The following is a 13,497-nucleotide window of genomic DNA, read 5'->3' as shown; positions in this document are numbered from 1 at the left end:
ATATTGCAGCACGTCAGCAACCGTATATGTATAGAAATAAACAATTTTTACAGCCTTCAGTTGCAAGGTAATTTTTACTCGTTTACCTAGGTTCCGATTCCAGTAATGGAATCTTCTTCAGAACAAAAAAATTAAATTATTTTGAGAGCCAAACACTGGCCATGTCACAGATTAAAAATTAAAACAATAAAGACGCATAATCATAAGGTTATGTCTGTCAAAATTAAAACCATTAAGGCGAACGTAGACGAAGCTACGCCGGCCAGAAATAAGGACTAACTGTGAGCTGCCATTGCCATTGCCATTGCCTCCTATGATTTTAGAGATTCTGGTGGTATGTCATCTATCCATTCTGGTGCATCTGATTTAAAGTCCTCCAGAGCTCTTTTACCGGATCCCCTATTTCTTGCCTTTGAACCCCTGCTGTTTCTTCTATAACGTCACCATGCAAGTCTTGCCTCAGAAAGGCATTCAGCGTACTATATCCGCTCTCTCCTCTGCGTTTAACAGTTTAAGTCTCTTTGCACTCTTCCTGTTACCACCTTTACTTTAATTTCACCGAAAATTGCTTTGACTTTTCGTTGTGCCGAGTCAGTCTTTCCAACAACCGTTTCAGTCTTGTTTCCATTATCAACCGCAACGTCAGTATTGCCTCTTTGGGGCCTTTATCTCTCATAAAGTCACAATGATCACATCTAACACGTCGTCAAATTTCTTTTCCATTCTTCTGTATACTATTATTGTCAGCAACTTGGATGCCCGAGCAGTTAAGAGATTGTGCGGTAATTCTCGCGCTTCGATTTATTCACATTTTTCGTGTAGCCATTTCGCCTTAGCTTCCCTGCACTTCCTACTTATTTCATTCCTAAAAATGGTTCAAATGGCTCTGAGCACTATGGGACTTAACTTCTGAGGTCATCAGTCCCCCAGAACTTAGAGCTACCTAACTAACCTAAGGACATCACACACATCCATGCCCGAGGCAGGATTCGAACCTGCGACCGTAGCGGTCGCGCTGTTCCAGGCTGTAGCGCCTAGAACCGCTCGGCCACTCCGACGGCTATTTCATTCCTAAGTGACTTGTATATCTGTATTTCTGAATTTCTCCGAACATTTTTGTACTTCCTTCTTTCTACGATCAACTGAAGTATTTCTTCTATTATCTATGGTTTCTTCCCAGATACCTGCCTTCCCTTGTACCTTCAACATACGGTTTTCACTTAGCTTGTTAAAAACGTCACAGAGGCCTCGAAGACAGGGGGCAGTACACGGGCGTAACACTTCAAAGGTATAATGGGTACTGTCCAAAATACTGGTTGCGAAAGCCAGAAGCGATTTTGATGTGTATCTAATGGCAGCTCATAGGCCACCAAGCTAGAAAAGGCGCATGTGGCAATGAGGAATGCAGGGCGGCGACGTTAGCTTTCCTTGTAGCGTCCACACAGGGCCACGTTCGTGTTGAGGCTGGACGCAGGGCTGGAACTCGTCAGAAGAGACGGCGCGCTGCCATCGCTGTGTCCATTGTTGTCACTGTGCTGCGCCGCCCCGTCTCGGGAAGCCGCCCCGTCGCTGTGTTGACCGTCCGTGGCTCTCCAGACCTCGTCGCACTGTCTGTATGGATACTTGCCTTGCTGTACCACCATCCTGAACGGCCGAGGTAACATCATCTTCGTCCTCTCGGACACAGTCGTGTGCGGACATTGAGATCCACGGCGTTGTGTATGGCTGCCCCGAACCCAACCATTACATATTCGCATGAAATATTAAATACTACACACTGTTTAATTGCTTGTAAATTAAATACTACATCATGCACTAACAGATCTCTCCGTTTGCACGTAAAGCTGGTGAGATTTTCCCAGGACCAGTATTGCAGGAGACGATTAACGTGTCCGCAATTGGTTATCACTATTCACCAATAAAAAGAATACTTTTTTCGGAACATAACTGGTAACCACTTTGTCATTATTTGTTTTGGTTTCAGTTATAATCAGTTTAATGATAACGGATTCTAGTGACAAATTGCTTGATTTCTAACTACAATAATCGTAATCGTTATATTTCAAGAACATTGCTATTTACTGCAAAGTTTACGAACACTTATGATGGCTATCTAATATTACTTATAATTTAATAATTTCCTCACTCAGTAATATTCGCACCCCCCACCCCCCCAAAAAAATTAGAGTGAAAAACAGTTTCTCACTAATTTGGCTTGTCTGAGGAGAATTATAAAATATATGACTTGAAGAATGGCTACCTCATACATCAGTATTATTCGTTGACATTAGTTTAGTCATTTACTAGATTCAACTTAGAAATGAAGCAAAATTTCCTGAAAAATAATTGAGATTGAGGATTATCTATCCGAAACTAAAATGCAATTCAAACACTGAACAGATAAATTGCTAATCAAAATATCCACGGGTGTACTGCCGGTCTACAGTGTCCAACGGGCACAATATTTCGGCGATCATACATGTCGCCATCATCAGGTGAACTGACGGACTGAGCTCCTGTGAACGTGCCGGCACGGAGATCCGTACACTATGGCTGCTCAGGTGGAACTGGGTTCGGTCGCGGCGGCGGCGGATTTAAATACCCTCCGCCCGCGGCGCGCTCACTCCGCCGTCCGCGCCCCGCGCCACGGTCGCGCGGTGGAACAGATTGCGACGGCGTCTGAGATGACGTCGGTGTGATGGCTCCGTCCGCCGTGGTCGTCACAACTATACATTTGCTCGATTTACTCTTGATTAATCCAATCGCTGGTTCCCAAGCCTTGCTAAGATTATAGCCACAGTCACGATTTATGAGGTCGTCATTGGTGCGAATTTCGATGGCCTCTCTAACAACGCTGTCCCAGTATCTCGACGTCTGTACCAGAATCCTCGTGCGTTCATACTCCATAGCGTGATTTTCCGACAAACAATGTTCAGCGACCGCCGACTTGCTCGGATACATCAGTCGAGTGTGCCTCTGGTGTTCACGGCATCGATCCTCGACGGTACGCATCGTCTGACCAATATACGACTTGCCACATTGACACGGAATCTGGTACACGCCGGCCTTCCTCAAACCGAGGTCATCTTTGGCGCTCCCCACCAGTGCACGAGTTTTATTCGGAGGACAAAACACCGTTCCGACCCGGTGTTTCTTCAAAATGCGGGCGATTTTCCCGAGAGTGCGCCTGTATATGGGATAAACGCAGTGCCTACCTCCTCCCTCGTGATTTCATCCATATCCACAGGTTGTGCTGTAGTGGTTGGGCGGAGAGCACGTTGAATCTGCCACTCTGAGTACCCATTTTTTCGAAATACAGTTCTCAGATGTTCCAATTCCTGCGGTAGACTCTCTGCGTCAGAGATAGTGCGCGCCCTATGTACTAGAGTTTTAAGTACCCCATTCCTCTGTGAAGGGTGGTGGCAGCTGTCTGCGTGCAAATACAGATCAGTGTGCGTTGTCTTCCGATACACCCCATGACCTAGGGTGCCGTCAGGCCTTCTCTTGACCAAGACGTCAAGAAAAGGTAGTTTACCCTCAGTTTCAGTCTCCATAGTGAATTTGATGTTGGGGTGTATGGAGTTTAGATGTGTAAGGAAGTCAAGGAGTTTATCCATACCATGTGGCCAGATGACGAAAGTGTCGTCCACGTAACGGAAAAAGCAAGTAGGTTTCCATTCGGATGACGACAGGGCTTCCTCCTCGAAGTTCTCCATGTACAAATTCGCTACCACCGGTGAGAGTGGGCTACCCATGGCGACTCCCTCCGTCTGTTCGTAGTATTCTCCATTAAAAAGAAAATACGTGGAAGTCTCGGGAAAGATCGCCCGCATTTTGAAGAAACACCGGGTCGGAACGGTGTTTTGTCCTCCGAATAAAACTCGTGCACTGGTGGGGAGCGCCAAAGATGACCTCGGTTTGAGGAAGGCCGGCGTGTACCAGATTCCGTGTCAATGTGGCAAGTCGTATATTGGTCAGACGATGCGTACCGTCGAGGATCGATGCCGTGAACACCAGAGGCACACTCGACTGATGTATCCGAGCAAGTCGGCGGTCGCTGAACATTGTTTGTCGGAAAATCACGCTATGGAGTATGAACGCACGAGGATTCTGGTACAGACGTCGAGATACTGGGACAGCGTTGTTAGAGAGGCCATCGAAATTCGCACCAATGACGACCTCATAAATCGTGACTGTGGCTATAATCTTAGCAAGGCTTGGGAACCAGCGATTGGATTAATCAAGAGTAAATCGAGCAAATGTATAGTTGTGACGACCACGGCGGACGGAGCCATCACACCGACGTCATCTCAGACGCCGTCGCAATCTGTTCCACCGCGCGACCGTGGCGCGGGGCGCGGACGGCGGAGTGAGCGCGCCGCGGGCGGAGGGTATTTAAATCCGCCGCCGCCGCGACCGAACCCAGTTCCACCTGAGCAGCCATAGTGTACGGATCTCCGTGCCGGCACGTTCACAGGAGCTCAGTCCGTCAGTTCACCTGATGATGGCGACATGTATGATCGCCGAAATATTGTGCCCGTTGGACACTGTAGACCGGCAGTACACCCGTGGATATTTTGATTATCAAATACGCCGGGAGAAACTCAAGTATCACAGATAAATTGCTAATATGAAATACACGTAGATCGGGTGTTATTCTAGATTCATGTTTCGTGTTCCTCAGTATTACCTGTCATACATAAAAAGTTCTTGGTTTACTTCCCGCTTCAAATTCAGATCAATCCCAACCTGACTGACAATCAGTCTTAGCCCGTGCGACGATGGTGGGGGCAATCATCTATAGCTTGGAATATTATCCGAGTTTGAAGCGACAAGTAAATAGAGAACTTTTTATGCTACGACTCCGTCCCGAAAAACTTCGTAGATGTGTTACCTCACATAGTCAGACCTGAAAATCATTAACAACAATAGTGAACTCCTCCCGAATAGGACACGAAAGGGCAACGGTACTGACCGACCACCTTGTCATCCTAAGCTCATAGGGGTCACTGGATGCGGATATGGAGGGGCATGTGGTCAGCACACCGCTCTCCTGGCCGTATGTCAGTTTCCGAGATCGGAGCCGCTACTTCTCAATCAAATAGCTTCTCAGTTTTTTTAAAAAAAATCTTTATTCAATCCATTACGTTATACATAATAACCCACTACCTGACTACATTAGTGGGTCCTAATAATGATACAAAGAAAATGCAGCTTTCTATTCTACACTACAGGTAATTTTATTATTATTATTATTATTTACTCTAATCTTACCGCTATGAGGCTCTAAGCTACTTAATGTACGAGGAAACTACATGCTACCTGCAGCTTTACAAGTGTGCCAGTGCTACTATAAACCTACTAGTTGTCGGCCAGGCCCACTGAGCTAATCCCAGTGGGCATGCCCCTGGCACTGGGCTGGCCCTTAACTTAGTATCGCTGCAGTCTATTCTAAGGTGTTATCCTATCTTCTACATCTACTCTAATTACATAAGTCATAATCGGTGTGCGTTTTAGTCTGGTGTTTATGTACCCCCCTCCCTCCTAGTCCAGGGCAAGGCGGATTCCAGCCGTGAAGCGGCTGGCCAGTCCCTACCTGGCGGTACAGGAAGGGTGCACGAAGTCTAAGTCGGTGAAAGTTTTTTGCCTTTAATGATGATTGTCCCTTAAAAAGTTCTTAAGTACCTTTTTTGATATCTCATCTGTGAGTTTATTTAGGGTGTTAAAAGTGTTGTCGTGCCTTAATAAGTGGTACGTGTCATTGTTTGGTAGCTGTTGTCTTAAATCATGGGCTACATCATCGAAGAGGTGGCACTCATACACCACATGTTCTGGGGTGCCTTGTACTGCACCACAGTCACATGCTGGTGTAGCCTGCTTCCCAAACCTACATAGATATGTTGGATATGGTCCATGTCCAGTAAGAAAGTGCAGCATTCCTCTCATAGGCGTGAAAAATGTAAGTTTTATTCTTTCCTCTATATCCGGTAGCAGCTCATAGGTTCTGCGTCCCGTATCCTCATTGTTCCACTGTTCTTGCCACAGTTCGATCCCTCTCTTTTTGATGGCGTACTTGTCCCCAGCATAAACCCCAAGTATCTCCCTGATTTTGTCCCTGTTCTCCTTTTACGCCCAGTACCAGGCAGCCTGCTCTCGAATTTTTATGTCCAATGGACAGATCCCCATTAGCACCAACAGCGCTCCCCCAGGTGTTGTCCTGTAGGCCCCTGCTGAACGTAGAAGCATGTTCCGCTGCACTCTTCTTGCGGCCATGGCAGGCATGACCCTCGTGAGTCTGTGTGCCCAGACTCCTGATCCGTATCCTACTATTGAGGTCAAGATGCTATTATGGTATAACTTGATTAAGTTGGGTGGAAGGTGAAACCGCTTATGACCAATTCCGATGAGATTGTTTAATAGAACTAAAGATTTCTGAGATACGGTATCAATGTGTGATGCAAAGTTCCACCTCTCATCGATGATTACACCCAGGTATCGGGCCTCGCGGCGCCGAAGAACTGGCGTGCCATTAATTCTTACAGTGGGGTTTCTGACCAATTGGCCTTTGAGGAGTAGGTATGTGGATTTATTGGGCGCAATCGTCATTTTGCTTTTATGATACCACGATGTAAGTACAGTTAAGGCTCTCTCCACTTTCGGCTCTAAGTCCTCGCGGCTTCGGCCGCCGACCAGCAGGAGGAGGTCGTCAGCGTATGCTATGACCTCTAGCACATCGTCACAGTTCTTTAGGTCTTCAAGTAGTGGCTCCATATTGATGTCCCAAAAGAGAGGTCCTAGGACAGAGCCTTGAGGACATTCTTTGGTAACAGTCTTCCTGACTATGCCGCTAGGGGCCGATAGCCAGACCTCCCTGTCTGCACAATAGCTCCTCAGACAGCCGTATAGTAGCCCTAGGCAGTTCTTCTCCCGCAAGCAGGAAAAGAATGAGGGCCACCACAGGTTGTCGAAGGCGCCACTGATGTCCACCATGATGCCGACGACATACTTGTGCAGGGTGGAGCCACAGACCTCGGCAGCCAGCGCGATTGCGTCAGACGCAGAACGCCCAGACCGAAAACCGAATTGTCTGTCACTCATCCCGCACAGCATGCGGTGTGCTGTCAGTCTGTTCGCCAGTAGCCTCTCAAAAAGTTTGCCCAGTACGTCTAACAAGCAGATGGGTCTGTAAGACTTAATTTCTGTGGGATCTTTGTCTGGACTCTTTTTAATGATGATTACATTAGCTTTTTTCCATATTTCTGGGAATTTCCCGAGTTTCAGACACTCGTTGTATAACTTAGTGAGAGGAGCTACGAGCTGGGAGGCAAGGAATTGCACCACTTCCGCAGTAATGCCGTCTGGGCCAGGAGCTTTTCCTCTTTTGAGGGCCTTGATCTGGGCAGCAACCTCCTCCTCAGAGAAGGGGTAAGTTCTAATGTTATTGTTGTAGTCCCTTCGGTCTTCTCTCCTTATTCTTTTTTGTTCTTCTGTCTCGTTTTCCTCCATATCGTCAGGTAACAGGACCCGAAGGAGGGCCTCAGCAGTTTCCTGCCACGTGCCCGTCATCCGGTCCCCGTCCCTGACGGTGGATAGCACCATAGGTGATCTTATCTTTTCCCGTACCAGTTTGTACGGGACTCCCCATGGGTCTGTAGCCACTTGGCTTTTTACGTAGTTTTCCCAGCTTCTAAGTCTGACTGCCCTTAGCTCCTGTTGAAATTGATCCTTGCTTCCTCTATAGATCTGCAGCCATCTTTGTTTTTCTCTCCAGACGACACTCCGCTGGTAGTACCTCCTTGCCCTCCTCACAGCCTGGCGCATCTGTCCTAATTCGACCGACCATGGTGTGGGGGTGGCCGCAACGGCTCTCCTCCTGGTTGTTACAGCAGCTCGCACCGCCCTGGTGATCGCCTGTACCAGTTCTTCAGCGCATTCTTCCACGTTTTCGTCACCCTCCAGCAATGTCGGGATGTTGCACTTTTCCGCGAGACGGTCCCAGTTGGTCTTGTTGTAGTTGAGCTGCAGCTCCCACCCCATGTCCCAGTGGCACTCCCTTTCCCCAATAGTGAATGTAATTAAATTATGATCACTGGTGGTTGCTCTGTCCCACACTTTCCAGTTGTCGACTTTTGTGGCAAGGTTTGGTGTTACTAACGTAACGTCAATGTTTGTGCCTTCTCCCCCGCCGCCAATATAGGTGGGGGGGTTCCCTTGTTGGTTGGCAGCCACCAGTTGCAATGCCATGATAGTCTCCTCAGCCTTTAGCCCCCGATCGTCGTGCGTGCCACTGAACCATAGGGGGGACTTTGCATTTATATCTGCCGTCACGAGCATCCTGCGTCCCCGCAGTGCCGTGGCAACTTGTGTAAGTGTCTCCAAAAACTCGTCTATTTCTCTTCCATATTGGAAGTATATATTGGAGATGTATATCACTCCTGTAGGTGTTTGAAGTTCCACGACATTGCAGTGTTCGCCAGAAAACTGCGCAAGGACTGTGGCTCTAAATGATCTGTTGATAAGTACTACTGCAGCTTTTGGCTCTATGTCAGAGTGTATGACTTGCCAATTGGCAGCCATGAATGGGATCCGCCCCGCTTGGGAGTACGGTTCCTGTAAACAGAGTACATCTAGACTCTTCTCTTCCACCACCTTCCGGAGTTCCTGCAAGACTAGTTTACTATTGTGAGTGTTTATCTGACCCACGTTTAGTTGGCTCACGTGGGAAGTAGGTATGAATATGTGATTCTGGCCAATTTTTGGACCACTCGTGGGCTACTCTGCCATTAGTTATCACTAATTGATAATATAATTCATCCATGTCGAATTTCTCATTTCTTCTTTCGAAGACCTTTTTGACTAGATCTCGCAGGGCTCCGAAGTCGGTGGGGAGATTCATTGTCTTGAGCTGGATTCTGTCCACAGCCTCCATTACTGGAAAGGTGACATCTCTACCATACTCGTGGCCGAAACGTACCACATGTCTCAATGCAGTAGTGAGGATTGCCGGCTCCGCTAATCTTGATAGCTGCAATGCATGCTCCAGGTTGGGGCATATTCGTTGGGGATCAATTCCCATTACACCCTGGGATGGTGAGTCAGAGGATGGATTTGAGCTGCTCACTTCATTATACTGGACATGTTCGGTGGTTACTACTTCTTTGCTGTGAAATTGTGAACTCCCAAGTACAGGATGCCTGTGTGGTCGAGAATGCTCTTGGTTCGACCCAGGTCCCCAGCAAGGAGGAGAGGGAACGTCTTCTTCACATGGATCAGTTTGTATGCAAACGTCTTTCATTATTATCACCAGAGATCGTGGTTGCGTGATTTTTTGTATAAACTCTTTGAATTTGTTCGCCCTCAGAGCGTCCCTCAGCCTCTTGCTTGGGGATTTCCTTTTTGGCTTCCTGAGTTCAGGTATAGCCTCAGCCATAGTCAATTCGAGAAATTAATCTCTGTTCTAGCATCCTGTACGTTGGGAAGTTCCTACCAGTGGTGTTGCAGGGTTTCCTTCCTCTTTTCGTGCACGGAATGCAGGTTGCGTTTTTATTACAGTTTTTTCTTGTGTGGTCCTCAGCCCCACACCTGGAGCAGGCCGCCTTCCTTTCACAGTGTTTATGGACATGGTCCAAGTCGCCACAGTTGTGGCATCGGGGGACTACTAGGTAGTCTCTAACATTGATTGCGTGAAATCCTATATAAATTCTCCCCATAGCGGTAAGTTTGCGCCACATCTTGCCGGAGACCTCGGCGACATCCTGTTCCCGAGGTCCCGTTTTAAAACGCAGCTTGAATTCGTTTTTAAATGTTTCCCATTCCGTGTCATCAAAGTTTTGATTATACATGGTTTCATAAATGTCACTTTCAGTTAGGGCCACGGGTACATCGTACAATATCACCAGAGGATTTCTTTTCTTAGGTGGTTCACATTTAATAGCCTTATTAAGTTTAGAATTATTTAATATTTTGTCTCTGTCTTCCTCGGTGGCAAGATCTACAACAACTACATTTTTTGTGGCCTTTACTTTGTTGATTTTTATTTTGTCTCTTGCCGGGTCGATTGTTGTTGTGAAGATCTCCTGTACCTTTTTGATAGTGTGATCAGGCAGGGGTCTTAAAAAGATTGCCGTGTCTGGTTTCTTTGAGATCTTCGCGATTCTTTCCTTAGTTGTTTGGGCTTTTGTGGCGGCTTGCGCCACCACTCCGGCCCATGTCTTGACTGGCTGTTGTCTCAATCTGGCATTCTCCTTCTCCAACTCTTCGAGACGCCTCTCAAGCTTCGCGTTTGCAATAGCCAAGGCAGCGAGCTCGTTCTTTATTGCCATGACCGCAGCCTGGCTTATTTTACCGTTCTTGATGCTAGAATCTAATATTTGACTGATGCGACAGTGTCTCTCATAAACATTCTCATCATCATGTCCCACTTCCTCCTGCGAGGTAGGGACAGTAGACATACTCGCCCGGGAAATCTCACTCGAATCACTCGTCTCTTGTTCGGCCATGTTGATTGACGAGTGAAAAAAGGTTGGGAGCCCATCTCTTTCCCCGGACCGGCTCCTCTGGCATGCTGGCATGGGGGGGGGGGGGGGGGGAGGACTACTGCAGCTCGCCCACCGGCCTCGCCCCAAGGCCAAGGGCACTCTTCGAACTGCAGGGTTCAGCGAACCGTTGCCAGCGCACTGGTCCCCTTCGGTGGCTCCGTCATCGTCGATTTCACCTGACGCTCCTCGGCGAGTGCACCCCGCACTCCGGAGAGGCAGATGCACCTCTCGTCCTTCGCCGCTTACTAGCCCAAGCTTCCACCTCTCGGCCAAGGACCCAATCCTACTCAGGTGGTGGGTCGGTCGCCCAGTCGTTCAGCGGTCTGGACCCATCTAACCTAGCCCAGGCGATGTCACCACCTCCTGGGTTTGGCAGAACACGCCCCGGTTACCCAGGGGCGCGGCGAAGCACCGTTGCCGACTCGCGCCGTGATCCCACGCCGACAAACGAAGTCGCCGGCATGCAGAGCACCCGCTGGTCTGTGCCCTGCGAACAGAAGGGACTGATGTTCGGTCCCTCGACACAGCTCCCCCTGTGCCACGTACCCATCGCTTTCGCATCGGGTTGGGTCGCAGCTCTCCCTTTTGTCGCAAGGCAGTTTGCCGAGCTTAACATCCGGCACCACGGGAAGGCGGAAAGAGCTACTTGGGAAGGAGAGGCTATGAGAGACGCGTCACTTCCCCAAGTGAGGACTGCCGCGGCACACCCGACTGGAAGCGATACGCCCCAGTGCGAGCTTCCGTGCCTTACGGCGCGCCGGCAACGGGCGGGCCCGCGCCGAGACGCGCCGTCAGGCGACTGACCTCACGCCAGACTAGCTTCTCAGTTTGCCTCACAAGGGCTGAGGGCACCCCGCTTGCAAAAGCATCCAAGTGCTAGTGCAGCCCTACAGCGCTTAACTTCGTTGACCTGACGCGAACCGGTGTTACCACTGCGGCAAAGCCGTCGGCAACAACAGTAAAATAATATATTATCAGTAGACCACAAGGAAAATATTACGTATCACCAATGGGGTCCTATAACCCGATAATGAGTCTCTGTATTACAGCTTTTGATTACAATGACTAGGTGGACAGCAAAATAAACTAAAAGTAAAAATGACGAGGAGGGCATCGGGTTAGGTTAACTGATTTTTTCAAACCTACGTTCGACTTTTTTTAGTGGGTCTGTAATACCACTTGGGAGTGAGACATGGATTGCGAGAGACGGAGAGACAATGTGAGGGAGGGACGTTTACATGTAAAACGGGGAACAGCTTTTAGTGGAACGAAATTCGTGTGAGTGGTGTATGCACTCAGGCTAATGGGTGACAGACCGTGTACGGAAATTTGTTGATGAATTCGTAAGCCGTAAGGAAAGATTGAAAGGACAACCTGATGGAAGATGTAGACAACATTGGAAAATACGCAGGAGCGGCATGGAGGCGTTCGGCTGAAATTCATAAATCGTTGTATATGTATGGTGAGGTCTTTCTCCACAGCGTATATCAAATGACTGAAATGCGTAATTTAGGCACATAAATCCACCAGCGTCACCCTGATGATGGTGACGAATGGGTGTCACGAAGCATCGAAAGCATTAACCACAATCGCTCATCCAAGTCCCAGACGTGCTCCTCAGGTCTATTGTCATGCGACCTGGGGAAGCACACACCTACCATCATGTAGAGAAGCACCCTTACCTGTTGTGGCAGAATTATGCAATAAAATGTTGGGACAGTGTCTGTTTGAACTTACGCCGACTTGACTATAGATGAAATGCGTCTGTAGTCATGTGATTTAGCACTTGCTCGTACACTGCCGTTACCGTAAGCCGACTGCACCGCGACATCAAAGTCTGTACGACACTCATCTAAGCTTACAGCGTCCGATGGTGTTTTTACAGCAGCCAAGCTAATCGCCGTGCAGTGTTACGGGTGTTAAGCAGTGCTACAAGTTGTAGTGCGGTTTCTCTGTACTCAAGCTCGAAGGGGGGGCTGCTTTCATGTTGATGATGTCTGACATTGATTTGGCTGTTTTATCCGTCTATTCGCTTTTACTATGAAAAACGGTGAACTGTATCTTAAAGAAAGACAGCGCATTTTTCTCGGCACTGGGTTCGGACACTCACGATATAGCTACGACAAATGTGCTTACATTTCACGCCTACTGTCAGTAAAAGGTCTGACGACATCGTACTTACATCATACGTTGAACTGTATACAGTGAGAGAGAGAGAGAGAGAGAGAGAGAGAGAGAGAGAGAGAGATAGAGAGAGAGAGTAAAAAGACAATTTTCTGTTTTCAAATGCAGTGTGCACCTGCGTTTATATATTACTACAATTTTCGAAGAAAATAACTTCTACGACAGGATAAAATATCTCCTTTGTAATTCAGGCTTCATACAGCTCCAATAAAATGAACAGCCATCTTAAATACATGGCTAAAGATATTGATGCTTCTTCATGAGCTCTATCAGCGGAATATTTTAAAGAAACGTGGAAGGCCTCAGGCGAGAGATCAACTTTCTAGCAGCGAATAGCAAGCCGTTGTCTTTTGCCTAAAACACATAAACAGAATAAAAAAGGCAATAAATTTGTTTTTCGGTAGGGTCCGTCTTGAGCAAACACAGTCTCTTCTTCTTTTCAACAACACGTGTTTCGCCATCATCAGTGGTTTTTATATTTTCTTTCGTGTTACTATATTGTGTGGTTTTTGTGGTTTTCCGAATTTTGAGTTATAATTATTTTTCTTTCACAGTTGGCAATTTTTTCGGTTTCCCCATCTCTTCACTGTCATACGTAAAATTTTAAACTTTCAATGCGTCACTGTTTACAAGTTGCGCAAAGCGCATCTACTCCAAAACGAATTTATTTGTAAAGAAACACAAGAGACAATTTCTGCTTCAAGATGACAAATCATAATGTTCGATTGCCTTATACTTCCGGCGTAAGGATTATTAACTATTGAAAACTTCATAA

Source organism: Schistocerca nitens, chromosome 1 (assembly GCF_023898315.1).
Source record: "Schistocerca nitens isolate TAMUIC-IGC-003100 chromosome 1, iqSchNite1.1, whole genome shotgun sequence".
NCBI classification, from domain to species: Eukaryota; Metazoa; Arthropoda; class Insecta; order Orthoptera; family Acrididae; genus Schistocerca; species Schistocerca nitens.
The sequence above is the reverse complement of the archived record's forward strand: the minus strand, read 5'-3'. Positions refer to the sequence as shown.